The sequence below is a fragment of the Acartia tonsa genome, chromosome 6, assembly GCF_053477335.1.
Source record: "Acartia tonsa isolate MP-2025a chromosome 6, ASM5347733v1, whole genome shotgun sequence".
NCBI classification, from domain to species: Eukaryota; Metazoa; Arthropoda; class Copepoda; order Calanoida; family Acartiidae; genus Acartia; species Acartia tonsa.
Genome location: NC_137265.1, coordinates 32,844,171 through 32,857,858, shown reverse-complemented (window position 1 = coordinate 32,857,858; position 13,688 = coordinate 32,844,171). Strand labels below are relative to the sequence as shown.

Genomic DNA, 13,688 nt, shown 5'->3' with positions numbered 1-13,688 from the left:
TCCTCCTTCAACTTAATAGTATTTATATTGTTTATATAATATGACAAAATTTCCATTTTAAGTTAAATCACTTTTAAGAAATATGAATATTAAGTTATTCAAACAAAGAAAAAACTAAGCAAATTTGTATATCACATAAACAGACGAGAGGACATATACTAATGAAATTTTAAAATAGCCTAAAACTTTCATGGGAACATTATTAAATACTCCTAAGAATTAGGTCAAGACGTTATAGAGATATTTAAGGACATGTTTGTTTGATGAATTGAACAAACATCTTTGAAAAAAAACTTTTTTTACAAGAAAGGTAGTCATTTTCTTATAAAAATAAAAAGCAGTTTTTAGGGATAAGACAATAGGCGGTAAATAATTGCACAACCCCAATTATGGTAAACAAAATAATCAAATTTAATTTTAAAATTTCCACTCCCACTCTGCGCTGGAAGACTTCGATGACTATGTGGCTTAAAGAAGTACTGTCGATATGCTGACATGGGAGATGATTTACGTTATGAAGTCAAAATCTATTTTGAGAAGATCTGTCCCTGTGTAAGTGAGAATGACTTTACTCGAAATGAAAAATCAAATCATTTGATTGCAAAACCTTTAATTAATTACAACATTTCGTTCCGTTGTCTATCTGTCTGTTAATTTGTCATAGTTTGTCTGTTTGTTTAATTCACGCTAATTCAATGGGTTTTTTTAGTAGCGCAATTTCTGTGTTTCTATAGTATGTCCGTTTGTCTGTCATATTCGGTTATAGAATATATTGGGAGCTAGGGGAAAATAGGCTGGTGGCCAAGTTTTCTAAAAACGCGATCTTTCAGTAGTTTCTCGCAAAATTTGGATACTATCATTACATTTTGATTGGACTGTTCAGTGTACAACATTGAGTGTTCAAACTTTTCAACCATCTATTTTAGCCGTTAAAGACTTTAATATAGTCTACATAATTCATTAAAACTGTAGGCTCGCAGTTCTTAGATGGGGCTAAACACATTTATTGTATCTTTTTTTAGATTAGATACATTTTCTTCTAAATTTGTACAAACTATGACAATATCATTTGCATGGTATTAATTACTTTTTTGATTACTATAATCATTACAACTATATTTTCCATTGTATATAATTAATTTTGCCTGTTAGAATATCAAAATGTTGTCAACAAATCATATAAATATAGTTGATGATTTTAATTATTTTTGTACATAAGGGTATTATTCAAGGTCTTTTTCCATTTTTTAGTGGGGGTAAAATATCTTGCTTTAATCCTAAAATGATTTTTTGGGAGGGGGGGAGTATGTAAAACATATTTATTTTTAGGTAAGATAAATGAACAAAACCTTTTGGAGACAGTTAAAATATCCAGTCCATAATATGTCAGCGATGTTTTGTTTATGGTATGCCTTTTGCTGTTATGCAAGCCAACTATTTTCATCATTTTGCGCTGAGCAGAAAAAGATTTGAAAGGGTTTTATTTATTTCCCGTAATTTGGACGCAAATCTTCCCAGCGTCTTGGTTGTCGAATAATGTAGCAAGTATTTTGGATGGTTGTTTTAGCTATTAGTAGGAAGAAACTCTGTTATCAATAGGGAAAGGAGAGGGCATTTAACTTTAAATTGTAGTCTTGACAAAGTCTTTTTAATACGTTCTCCCATTTTATTAAATCTTGTAGTAAAATATTTTTAACCTATAATTTTATTTTATTACAATTTTTTTTAATTAAGGGGCTAATTTAGTTTATCATTATTTGGATCAGTTTATTGTCAATTGTCTTATCCCTTCCAATCTATGGTATTAGGAAACAATTGTAATAGCTAATGGCTATACTATTTGACTTGTAAGAAATCATATGTTCATGTTCATAGCTCTCTTGTAATCAACATAATGAGAAAGCCCAATCTGTCCCGATTTTGTATCACTTTTGAAAAGTGCGATTCCTGTGACGTCATATATAAGGGAAGGGGGGAAGAAAATCTCTTCCCTTTTCTCCCATCTCTTTTGAAGAGATTTTCTTCCCCCCTTCCCTTTTTCTTTCCCGAAACGTATATGACGTAACTGGAATCGCACAGATTGGGCTTTCTCAACATCATGAGTAAACTGAACTTTTATCAACTGAAAACATACCTACAATTAGAAGCTAATTTTGCTACTTTAAAAGTACCAAAATTATGTTAAGATTGAAACAAAAAGATAAAAGTTTTATTGATGGACAAAAAAAAGACTTTTTGCAGTTTTAAATAAACTTTATCCATCAAAGTTATGAGTTTGGACTCCATGACTAAAGGCAAAAACGATGCGGATTGTCTAAAGTTACATATTACCTGAAATGACATGAGAATTCCAACCTAAGATAGTTGAAAATGTCCTGTCAAAGGGATGTTTTTTATGACTTAGGAACTGTGTCGAAAAGACGGGCTTTTTCATGCTAAACACAATAATAGAACTTTTTTCTTCCATTACATATACGAATTTAACCCTTCCCTCTTCCTATTAAAGCTAGAATGTAGCTTGGTCTCTGTTTAGTAACATCTCAGAAACAGCTGGACCGATCATTGCACGAATTTCAGTAAAGTTTATTGTTAGTCCTGTAGAGAGAAGGGAAATGAAAGCGAATGGCTCTTTATTAAAAAAGAGGTAACCGTTTAAATGGACTATACATATAAGTTACTCTATGTTCATAAGAGAATTGACCAAAACCTGTTGAAAACCAAGACTAAACAGAATATCAGTTTTGCAGATCTCAATGGGACTAAAAAGAGGTATCTGTAGCAAAATGACAAAAAATGAGTATGTATATATGTAAATTATCCAAAAAGATCTTAAAGAGCCAAAAATATTTAAAATTTAAAATTCAGGTAAATTTTGCGCTTCCTTCATTTAGCCACGGTTAATCTTTAGATTCGTGCGTGTGTAAAAAAATATACAAAAAAATAGGCACTTTTACCAATTCAATACGGAAATAACATTTTTTTGTAGGGGGGCCTTACTTACAAGGAGTTTTATACTACAGTTTAAAAAATATCATATTTTTTAAGGATTTCTGTACATAGATTAGGATTATTGGTTTGAAACATACCATTGGTCTTTGTCGACTGGATAGCATTTACTAAAAGTGGAAATGGTTGACATATTATTGACAAGTACTAATTTTACTGATATTTAAGTCGACTTGGTGATTATTGTAACCTTTAAATCCACAAATCTTCAAAAATAAGGCCTTTGAAAAAATCGGTATTCAAGGCATAATTTGTTTAAAAAATAATTTTTAAATATTTGAAACACAAATGTCCCAGATCAGATTTTTCAATTACAAAAAGCATTTTGTATAATTGTTTTTTGTTTTTTCTCTTGAAACACCCTGTATGTTGATATCATAACAGGACAATTTTTATAGCCAAAATTGTTGATTTATTTCTTTACTCTTTAGTACAGCAACCTAAATGGCTTGCAAGCAAGTAATTGAATGTAATTCAATTTGTTGTAAAAAAGGAAACAATGAAATATTGTGTTTTTGTCGAATTTAAAAATGAGGTTGAATCGCACCTAATGCTCACTAGCTCTTTAAGACATAAAATCATTTAAAATTTGAGGCATTTTATTAGCATTAATGCAGGTTTTCTGCTATTTAATGACATTATGACTTCTTTGATATTATAATGATTTAAACCACTACACGACACAACAACATTTTGTAATCTTGAAGATTTTTGGTTTTTGTGGTCATTCATATTAAAATTAAAATTATTAAGAAAAGTGTTACCGTTAGTTAGTTCTAATCTATTCAATCTTTAATTGCCGGGTACAAATCAATTCTTAATCAATAGTAGTATGGCTACTTTATATCTAGTCAATGAACGTTCGTTCGTCTGTTCAAGTAAGTTGATGAAAAGAGTGTCGTGGAACACAGTAAAAGTGTCGGACTGATTATGACGTAAAACAAAATTAGCCAATGAGAGGCCATTATTGACCAATTTATAATTTATAGTTGCCTCTTATTGGCTAATTTTTTTTTACGTCATAATCAGTCAGACACTTTTACTGTGTTCTAACTCAATTCTTATATGAAATTTACGTCTTACTATTAAACGTATGGATTATCTTAACGATGAAGAATGTTTAAGCATATATAAACATTGCTAGTCGTCACGCTCCTTCGATGGTTTTAGCCGCTTTTAATTTATGCTCATATATCTATTGTATAGAGTATTAGATCTCGCTAACCACTAAACCAACAAATTTTGCCATGTAAGTGAAGCTTCACACAAGTCCCGGAATAGTTTTAGACTATTTTATTTTTAAATTTGTTTAAAAGTAGAAAAAATGTCAAACAAAAAGCAGTGATATTACAATAAAATCATTGCCTAGCTACGCTACTTTTAGACATAATGATAATTGTTCTTGTTTTTAATTATTTCTTATCCTACAGTTTTAATGAAAAGGTTAAGGGGTCACAATATAATATTGATCTGTATTTATGTCTGTCTGTTTTTTAATAGAACCTTAAATAGGCTATGATATACAATAGTAGGCAAGTATTGGATTGTCTAACTTATAAGAAACAAAGCTGCTATATAAATAAGGCTTATCCAATATCCATGCGTCAGTGTGACAGTCCGGCAATCCGTCGTTTCATGAAATGTACCCTATTTGTCTGTACTACATAATTTGAAAAATGCCATAACTAACTACCAGGGGTCTTAAGGTATGACTGTATGTATGAGACAATGGACGATAAATTGATATACACCTCAATTATGATGAACAAAATTACTCCTTTGGTAGATTAAAATTATTATTGGAAACGATAGGACACTGCGTGTTTGTACAATTCAATCAGATTTTATAAAAGTCGCCAAAGTTTCTAGTCAAGGGACAAAAAAAATGACTGGAAATTGTGAAGAACTGCTAAAAATTAGATAAGTTCTATAAGGTAAATGACATGTGTAAAAGATTTTTGGTAATATGACTAAAAAGTGTAATCTTCAATTCCTTTTTCTAATAAAAATTTTGAGCTTAAAATGCATGAAATGAGTTAATGCAATATTACTGCAACTTCAGAAATCATGATGGATGGATGATAAATTGAGGATAAACTTTTCAACGAATAATGAAAATCTACAGGAGTAATTTTCTCTTGTCATAGTTGGGGTTTTACATCAATGTATCGTCTATTGTCTTATCCTTTAAAATCCCTGGTTATTTTTACACTAGACAATAAATTTTAAATCAACGGGGTGGGCCTCATAATACCCAGCCCCCCCCCCCTTCATTCTTTTGCATTTTCTAGCCCCCTCATAGCATTAATTTTTTGGGGTAGCCGTATTAAGGCCCCCTTGTCCTTTACTAACACAAAGATCGGTTTCAGAACTTTAAGGATAAGTTTGTTGTCATTTTTATTTACCGTGTTAGATTCTGGGGTTTGTATAATGTTATAGAATAGTTATTTATCACATCTTATAATAGACAACTTTTCGCGGATATTTAAATAAAAAATCACAAAAAATTGAACCAGTTTTGTTAACCCTGAGGGACCGAAAGCCAGGGCCAATAAAATTGGCATTAAATTTAGGATTTTTATTCTAGATTTCTGGAAAATATGATTTTTCAGCAATGCTAAGAGCCGGTTCTAATCCAGCGGGTTTTAATCAGTTTCGAAGGTATACTGGAAAAGATGCTGAAAATTGAGTCGACTATATAGCAATGAAAAGTGGTCTTGGCTGACATATATCGACATGCTGTTTTATTATACCTATAAATGTCGACCATATGCCAATAAGTGAACATTTAACAACACAATATCAAAAAGTGTTACAAGAAATATGTCATTATTCTATAACATAACAAAGTAAGGTATTCTTGTCTGTAGCTTAAGATTGCAATAACTACTGAACCGATTGAGTTCTTCATTTTCGGAAGGCTTCACATGCTTCACATAGGATGGTTTTAGGCTATTTTTCTGCCCTTTCAACACCTTCAAATACATCGAAGATTTGTTAGGGGCTTAACTGCTAGTACTTTTTAAAAGTATCAAAAAGATCAATAATATTGTAAGCTATCTGAATTAATTCTAAATTAAATATAAGTTACTTATTTATTCCTTAATTTGTGGGTTTATGGTATACCCATTGTAAATTATGATTATAAGAAGGTGTGAGATGGAGTGGTAGGAAAATAGATAGATAATAAGATAGATAGATAGATAATAGTTAACGGTAAGATGTTCACAGTAGTTTTTGAGTGCCGTATTATCACACAGTAGCGCAGCTACTCTATAAATAAGGTATAGCTATTCTTTGAGCGAACAAATGTAAACAAACACAATTACGGACATAATTTGCGGTGTACTGACAAGTAATCAATAGTTTTAAGAGAATCATTAAAGTATTATACAGTAATCGGATCGTAAAGATACTATATTATCTAATGCTTATTATGGTATTGTATTGTAAGAAAATTACAGAATATGACTATATTCTAATCTATATTATTTTGGTTTCAAAGAAACTAAAGACATGTTTATATATTGCAGTGAAGGGTTGGTGATGGATAAAGGAAAAAAACGATAAGGGGAATGGAGATAAAGAGAATTAAAGTGTGAGTGAAAGGGAAGGGAAGGAAAGAGAACTATCTGCACTTCAATAAATGAGAAAAAAAACTGCAAACCTTTCATATTACAGAAGGACACACAGACAGTAATAAACAAAATATTAGCTTCGCTACTATCAACACAAATAACACTATTTCAGTTGTAATGGAAGTATTTTTAGTGTTTTTGGGGCAATAAAGAGAAGAAAGATCAATCTAATGATTACCCCATTTCCTTTTAAGTCCCAAGATACAGCGGTATAGGACAATGGATGATAAAATGATCTTCCCAAATATTTAAAATTATGCCTGTCTTAGCTGGTAACCATTTGAAATAGTTTAATACAAATACATTATTGGAAAAAAACTAATTACATATCTATAATTTTAATATATCTTGTTCTTGGAGATAAATTTGCAAATTTTGAATAAAGTTTCTCACTTTCTCTCAGTTCAATCCGTCGGCCATGCAATAAAAAGACATATAAATACATTTCATGAAGGTTTCGTGATTTTCAATCATTCTTATTGTCCTTTGTAGTCTTTCTTTTTATGGCCATTGAAATTTGGCTTAATATTTCACTTTGTCTGTCTGTTCATCCATCATTTTTTGTACATCGCTACTTATAAATGTTGTCATCCTTGTTTTTAAATAGAATGCATGAGATCAAGAATGATATTTTGAAAAATTGTTTTTGTTTGATGTCGTTTTACGTCCAATAATAAAATAATACTTAAATTTTTCAAATAATTTATTATTTATTTATACGTTTTTATTGTTACATTAAATACGAAATTTTAAATACAAAATTATTTGTCTATAGACGATATAAAATTCAGAACAATCATTCCTTTCCATGGATAAATGTGTTTTATCTAATCTAATTATAATTACTTACATGGCTACTCATTAATTACAATTTTAAAGGTTATATTTGCTGCATACAAAAAGAGCATTAGTGCGATGTTTTTAACGTAACATATTTTTTTCTGCCTTTAGTATTTTGATAAATGGCGTATTTAATAAAAGAAATATATTGATAGCCCCCAAATCACGTACAAAAATCCCCCATGAGACGTCCAAGGGATAGTTATGGGATGATTACTCTCCTCCATATTAGATTTTATCAACCTTCTCGCAAGTAGGAGGTGCTACAGGCCCATTCGATTATTTTGACAAATGTTAATTTTTAACCCAATCCTGAAAAAATATTTGATTTGGTAATTACTAATCTCAGCCACCAATCCTTTAAAACAAAAGTAAAAAATACTGTTGTTTTATTAAAGTTTAACTCAACTCCACCAATTTTTATAATACTTTATGTAAAAAAAAGGCTTCATTCAAAGATAATGAGAAAGCCATTGATGGCTAAATAGGATGATTTGTATGTCTGGCAGGCTGGCGGGGAATGGTATGTTGCCAGGTAGTTTCTGGACGGATGCTAGTCATTTCCTGGCACATACACACAAACAAACATACTTATTACCAGGGAGGGAGGAGACATTTTCCTTTTTATTACACTAGTCCCAAAAGTTTTATAATAACGTTTTCTTATTCGATGGTCTAACAACTTTCAGGCCTTAAGTTTTGATAGGTTGGCTCGTTCTGTAATCAACAGATAGGATAATTTTGTGTTTCACCATTGGGGATGTACATGAATTTATAGGTTATTGTCTTATCCCTTTAGATTCCTGCAGTAAAACACATACTAATACACACACAACAAGAACAACAAACTTATAAAGTCATGGATATGAATGTAGGACTTACCAAACCTACTTAGTTAGGTATATTCTTTCCACCAGATAAAAACAGTTCTTTGATTTTTTTAATGGTAGCAATTAAAGCTTTCTATTCTCTTATGCATAAAGTAGGGATTTTTTATTTGTCTGTTAACCACTAAACCGATTGAGTTTTTCATATTCCAGGAAATATGTTATTCGTATTTAAAATTATCCTGGATAGGAAATAAATATATTTCGTGGGGAGAATGTTTACTCTAAGAGATGCTCCACTTGTCCATAGCTACGCCTTTAAACTATGTACATTAATTAAAATTATATATTCTAATATTAGAGTTATATGTAAAGTACGAATAAAACCAATTATAGGGATGCTACGCTTGTCTATAGCTACGTCCTTAAATTCCGTACTTAAATTCCTTTCAATTATACAATGTAGCATAGACAAAGCGATAGGACATTTGTATATGAATTTGCTTTTATAGCAAAGAACTAGATTGATTTATATTCTATTGTCACCCCTTCCCACTGATATTTGATTTGAGAGGAAGAGAAAAATAGCAGTTGAAGTAATCTACAACACTTAAATATCCCTATGTTAGCTACACAAGCTGTAGAATGGAGGGAAATATTATTTCCTCGCCCATTGTTCTAACCCTGCATCCCTAGAATATCTATTATGCATAGCATAAAGTACTTATTACCTAATCACGCTCGAAACATACCCAGGGAGGGAAATGACAATGGCTGATAAATTAATCCAAGGCATATTCCCAACCCCAATATTATTTAGGAAATTGGAAGGAACAAATCACATGCATGTAGCTTATTAGAGGAAGATCAATTTATCATTGGTTGTCCTGTCCCTAATCCATGAAGAAAAAAAAATTCTTGACAAAGTACACCAGAACATAATAGACAAAGGCACCTATGTCAAACTTTTGTGCGGTGATTACATCCAGGGTTCGGAAGCCGCAGCCGCAGCCTCAGCCTCAGCCACCATCAGCCGCGCGGCTTACGAGAAGCCTCAAAATCAGCCGCGCGGCTTCCTCAGCCACCCAATAAGCCTCAGCCTTAGTCGCAGCCGCGCGGCTTAAAGAAAACATAAGCCACTGTAAGCCTCAGCCGCATTCAGCCACTGTAAGCCTCAGCCACTGTAAGCCTCAGCCACAAAACTGCAATTCAGCCACATTAAGCCTCAGCCGCACTAAGCCTCATTCAGCCAACGCCTCTCTAAGCCTCAGCCGCAATCAGCCGCGCGGCTTATAGTTGGGGAAGCCTCAGCCACACTCAGCCGCGCGGCTGTTAATAATTTGAAGCCGCAGCCGCACTCAGCCGCGCGGCTTCAAGAAAGCCTCAGCCGCAGCTGCAAAGTTATGATTATGCCGCAGCCGCAGCCGCGCGGCTTGATATTTGTAAGCCGCAGCCTCAGCCGCAGCTTAATTTTTTAAATTCAGCCGCAGCTTTGACACAGCCGCGCGGCTGAGATATTGTAAGCCCCAGCCGCAGCCGCAGGTGCTAAATTAGTACAAGCCTCAGCCGTCAATTCAGCCGCGGGGCTTAATTTTCATTTAATTTTGTCTGTCTGAAGCTTAAGATCTCAGCAACCACTGAACTGACAATGTTGTCCTTCTCAGGAATCCTTTTACTAAAGAAACAGGATGTCTATGTGTCTGTGTATCTGTGTGTCTGTGTATCTGTGTGTCTGTACCGAAGGATCTCTCTAACCGCTGAACCGATCGGGTTCTCCTTAACAGGGTAGCTTCTCATAGGTCCTGGGAAGGTTTATAACTATTTTTTTGGGGGTGGGACACCCCCAACCCCCCAAAAAAATTAAAAATCCCCCCCCCTCAAAAAAAGAAAAAATTTTTTAAATTTTTTAAACTAAAATTAAAAATGAGGGGGGAGGCCCCCCCCCCCTAAAAAAAAAATTCCCCCCCCCAAAAAAAAATTTTTTTTTTACTTTTCTTTAAAAATTTAAAATAAGAAATTGGGTTATTAAATTTGACTCTCTCTCTTCCTCAAGTGCCCCCTAAAGGCCTCTAGGGGCGTAGCCGCTAGTTATATATTTATTGACATTGGATGGTTTTGAGCTAATTTTGGGGTGGGGGTCAGACATTTCCATCGCCCAAAAATAATTTTTTTAAATGTTATACTTTTAAATTTTTTTATATTCTTTTATAAAAATTTTATCTTAAGTTTTTTTTAAAATTACAACATAGAAACTACCATCTCGAACAACTACAAAAAGTTTGAACCTGTAATGTAAGAGCTCCAGTGGTGCAATCAGTTAGCGCACGGTTCTTCTACACTGTTATGCCGGGGTTATAAGTTCGAATTTCACCAGGAGCAATACGTTTTTGAACGTTGATACTTATGAATATTATTGATTCTATTTATAGGGTAACTGCCCTACTGACGTTTGCCTAATTTTATTGTATTTAAAAGATACAAATTTTTCAGAATTTACTTAATATTCACTATGAATTTGCATTATTTTAAATTTTTTTTCTTGTACAAGTGGCCTATTTAGCTCAATGGTAGAGCACTCGTCTTGTAAACTAGGGACCGTGAGTTCAAACCTCACAGGGGGCAATCAATTTTTGTGATACTCAAGTTATATAGTAGCTTCTCTATTATTTTTCCGTTTAGGTACGCAATACTTGTTCTATATAATTAAGCTTCTCCTACTTAGATATTTCTTCAATTTTAAATGTATTTAATACTTTGTGGTTGATGAGAGACACTAAAAAAGTTATGCAAAAAAAAGATTTATACATATTTCATTTTTCATAGTATTTTTAAATTAATGAAAATAATTAAATTAAGATTTGAGGAGGGGGGAGGGTGTGTGTGTGTGTTTATTTTGAACACAAATTATCCTAATATGTTTTCTAACAAAAAAAATTTAAACAGCGATGTATTTTACTTTTTAAAGTTGGTTAAAAAAGGTCTGTAAAATGCAATAAATTGTCCTGTATAATATGCAAAAAAATCTACATAATCTTTATGTACTCGATAGATTGAAATAGTTAAATGATTATCATATATCATCCGATTTTGTTTATTTTACAAAGATGCTTACTAAAATTGATTTTATTTTCGAAACTGCAATTATTATAAAAAAAATGTTTCTTTATCTTTATCATTATGTTATACAATTTCTGAATTTATAAGCAATACATGAATCGATATATTATTACTTTGATGTTGTCCATATTTTCATGTACTCTGATAAAGAAATAATCTCAGCTGGCTAAAATAACAATAACCCCCATACACCCCCTTTAATCCATCTCTCCCCTCTTATGGGATATATAAATGAACTGGCCAATAAATGAGGTCCATAATTTTATTAACAAATTTTCTTTTTTTTAATATATCCACATATTCTATTATATAAAGTGGTAATGTGAAGCTTCTTATTGATCCAGGGAAAGTTTATAATTTTTTTGGGGAAATGTATAAAGTATGGAGAGTTATTTTGTCTGTAGATTAAGAATTCGATAACTACTGAACTAATGTAAACTTTTTAAATTGCCTTTTCCAAGTTTTTGAATTTTTTAAAAAACTAAAATTAAAACTGGTGGGTGCTCAACCAAACTCCCCCCTATTTTCCCATAAAAAAATAATAAAAGTCACCGTTCATCCCCCCAAATTTTTTCTTCTTCTGGGATTCGAACCCGGATGATAGATGGTTCAAAGCTGTTACCGTAACAAAAAGCTATCAGAGCTCCAATATTTCAAAATGAAAATTTGTCTTATTTTTAGATCATTAAGTATTATGATGTCTGTTTGTTTGTCTGTCTATATGTTTGTACTACAGGATCTCGCTAACTACTAAACCGATATGGTGCTCCTATTCAGGGTAGTTTCTTATAGGTACTGGGAAGGTTTACAACTATTTTGGGGGAGGGTACCATCACACTACCAGAAAAAAATTGCCTTAGAAAAAAAATTAAACATCACCCCAAAATTAAAAATGTGATTTACTCGCCCTGGCCCTCCCCACCCAATAAAAATCACCCTACCCCCCAAAAAATTATTTTAATTCAGTTCTTCTTTTTCCAGTACCTATTGTTTAGTATTTTTTGTAATAACTTCATAATTACATTGTCATTAAGATTATGTGACATAAAAAGTTAGTCATAAAAATTATACCCATGAATAATTGTAATAAAAAGCACTTTTGTAAAAAAACATTTTTCATAAGAGGTAAGTTTTTATGACAAATACATTTATTGCAAGTGTACATATGATAAGCATTTTAAAGACGATTATTTTTAAGACAAATTTAACCTGCGTACCATGGCTCAACATGTAGCGCATCTGCTTGTCATCATGGAGGTAATAGGTTCGAATCTTGGCCAGACACTGCGCGAAAACTGAAGACGTTAAATGGTTCCTACTGCAGCTATGCCAGGTATGCAACATGTAAAGTTAGAGTATGATTTCCTTGGCTCGTAAACAGGCGTAACTCATTACCATAGGACTTTCTGGCAGGTAGTTGGTTGCTGGATAGATGTCACTTAAATTGGAAAGAATTGGTTCCCCTTAATTATCCAAGGTTCAACAAGAAGCGCATCTGCTTGTCATCAGGGAGGTAATAGGTTCGAATCTTGGCCAGACACTGCGTTATAACTGAAGACATTAAATGGTTCCTACTGCTGCTATGGCAGGTGTGCAACATGTAAAGTTGGAGTAGGAGGATTTCCTTGGCTCATAAACAGGCGTAACTCATTACCATAAAACTTTCAGGCAGGTAGTTCAATAAAAAAAGTTGGTTGCTGGATAGATGTCACTTAAACTAATACAGAAAAGGAAAGAATTGGTTCCCCAAGGTTCAACAAGTAGCGCATCTGCTTGTCATCAGGGATGTAATAGGTTCGAATCTCGCGCAGACACTGCGTTATAACTGAAGACATTAAATGGTTCCTAGGTGCTAGGTGTGCAACATGAACAGGCGCAAAGGAAAGATATAATTCCCCTTAGTTATCCAGGGTTGTTGGACCTTGAGTTAATGTCATATAAACCCTCGACCGTGGCTCAACATGTAGCGCATCGGCTCGTCGTCTGGGAGTTGATAGGCTTTGTACTGCATCATAACTAAAGATGTTGAAATAAATTCCTACTGCTAAAAAACTTGTATAAAACTTTGGGTACCAGTATAAAACTTTGGGTATCAGAATAAATTTTTGTCTATTAGTATAAAACTTTGGGTACCAGAATAAATTTTTGGCTATTAGTATAAAATTTTGGGTACCAGTATAAAACTTTGGGTACCAGTATAAAACTTTGGGTACCAATATAAAATTTGGGTACCAGTATAAAACTTTGGGTACTCGTATAA

General features: G+C 32.8%; 1 protein-coding gene and 1 non-coding gene across 2 annotated transcripts in view; both read left to right on the top strand.

Annotated features, from left to right (window-relative positions):
* The window catches only part of LOC145322429 (A disintegrin and metalloproteinase with thrombospondin motifs like), a 241,350-nt gene that overhangs the window by 77,647 nt on the left and 150,015 nt on the right, over positions 1-13,688 (top strand). The gene's annotated exons all lie outside the window — the stretch shown is intronic.
* TRNAT-UGU (transfer RNA threonine (anticodon UGU)) lies at positions 10,862-10,933 on the top strand. The gene has a single exon. It is a non-coding gene; the product is annotated as a tRNA-Thr (tRNA).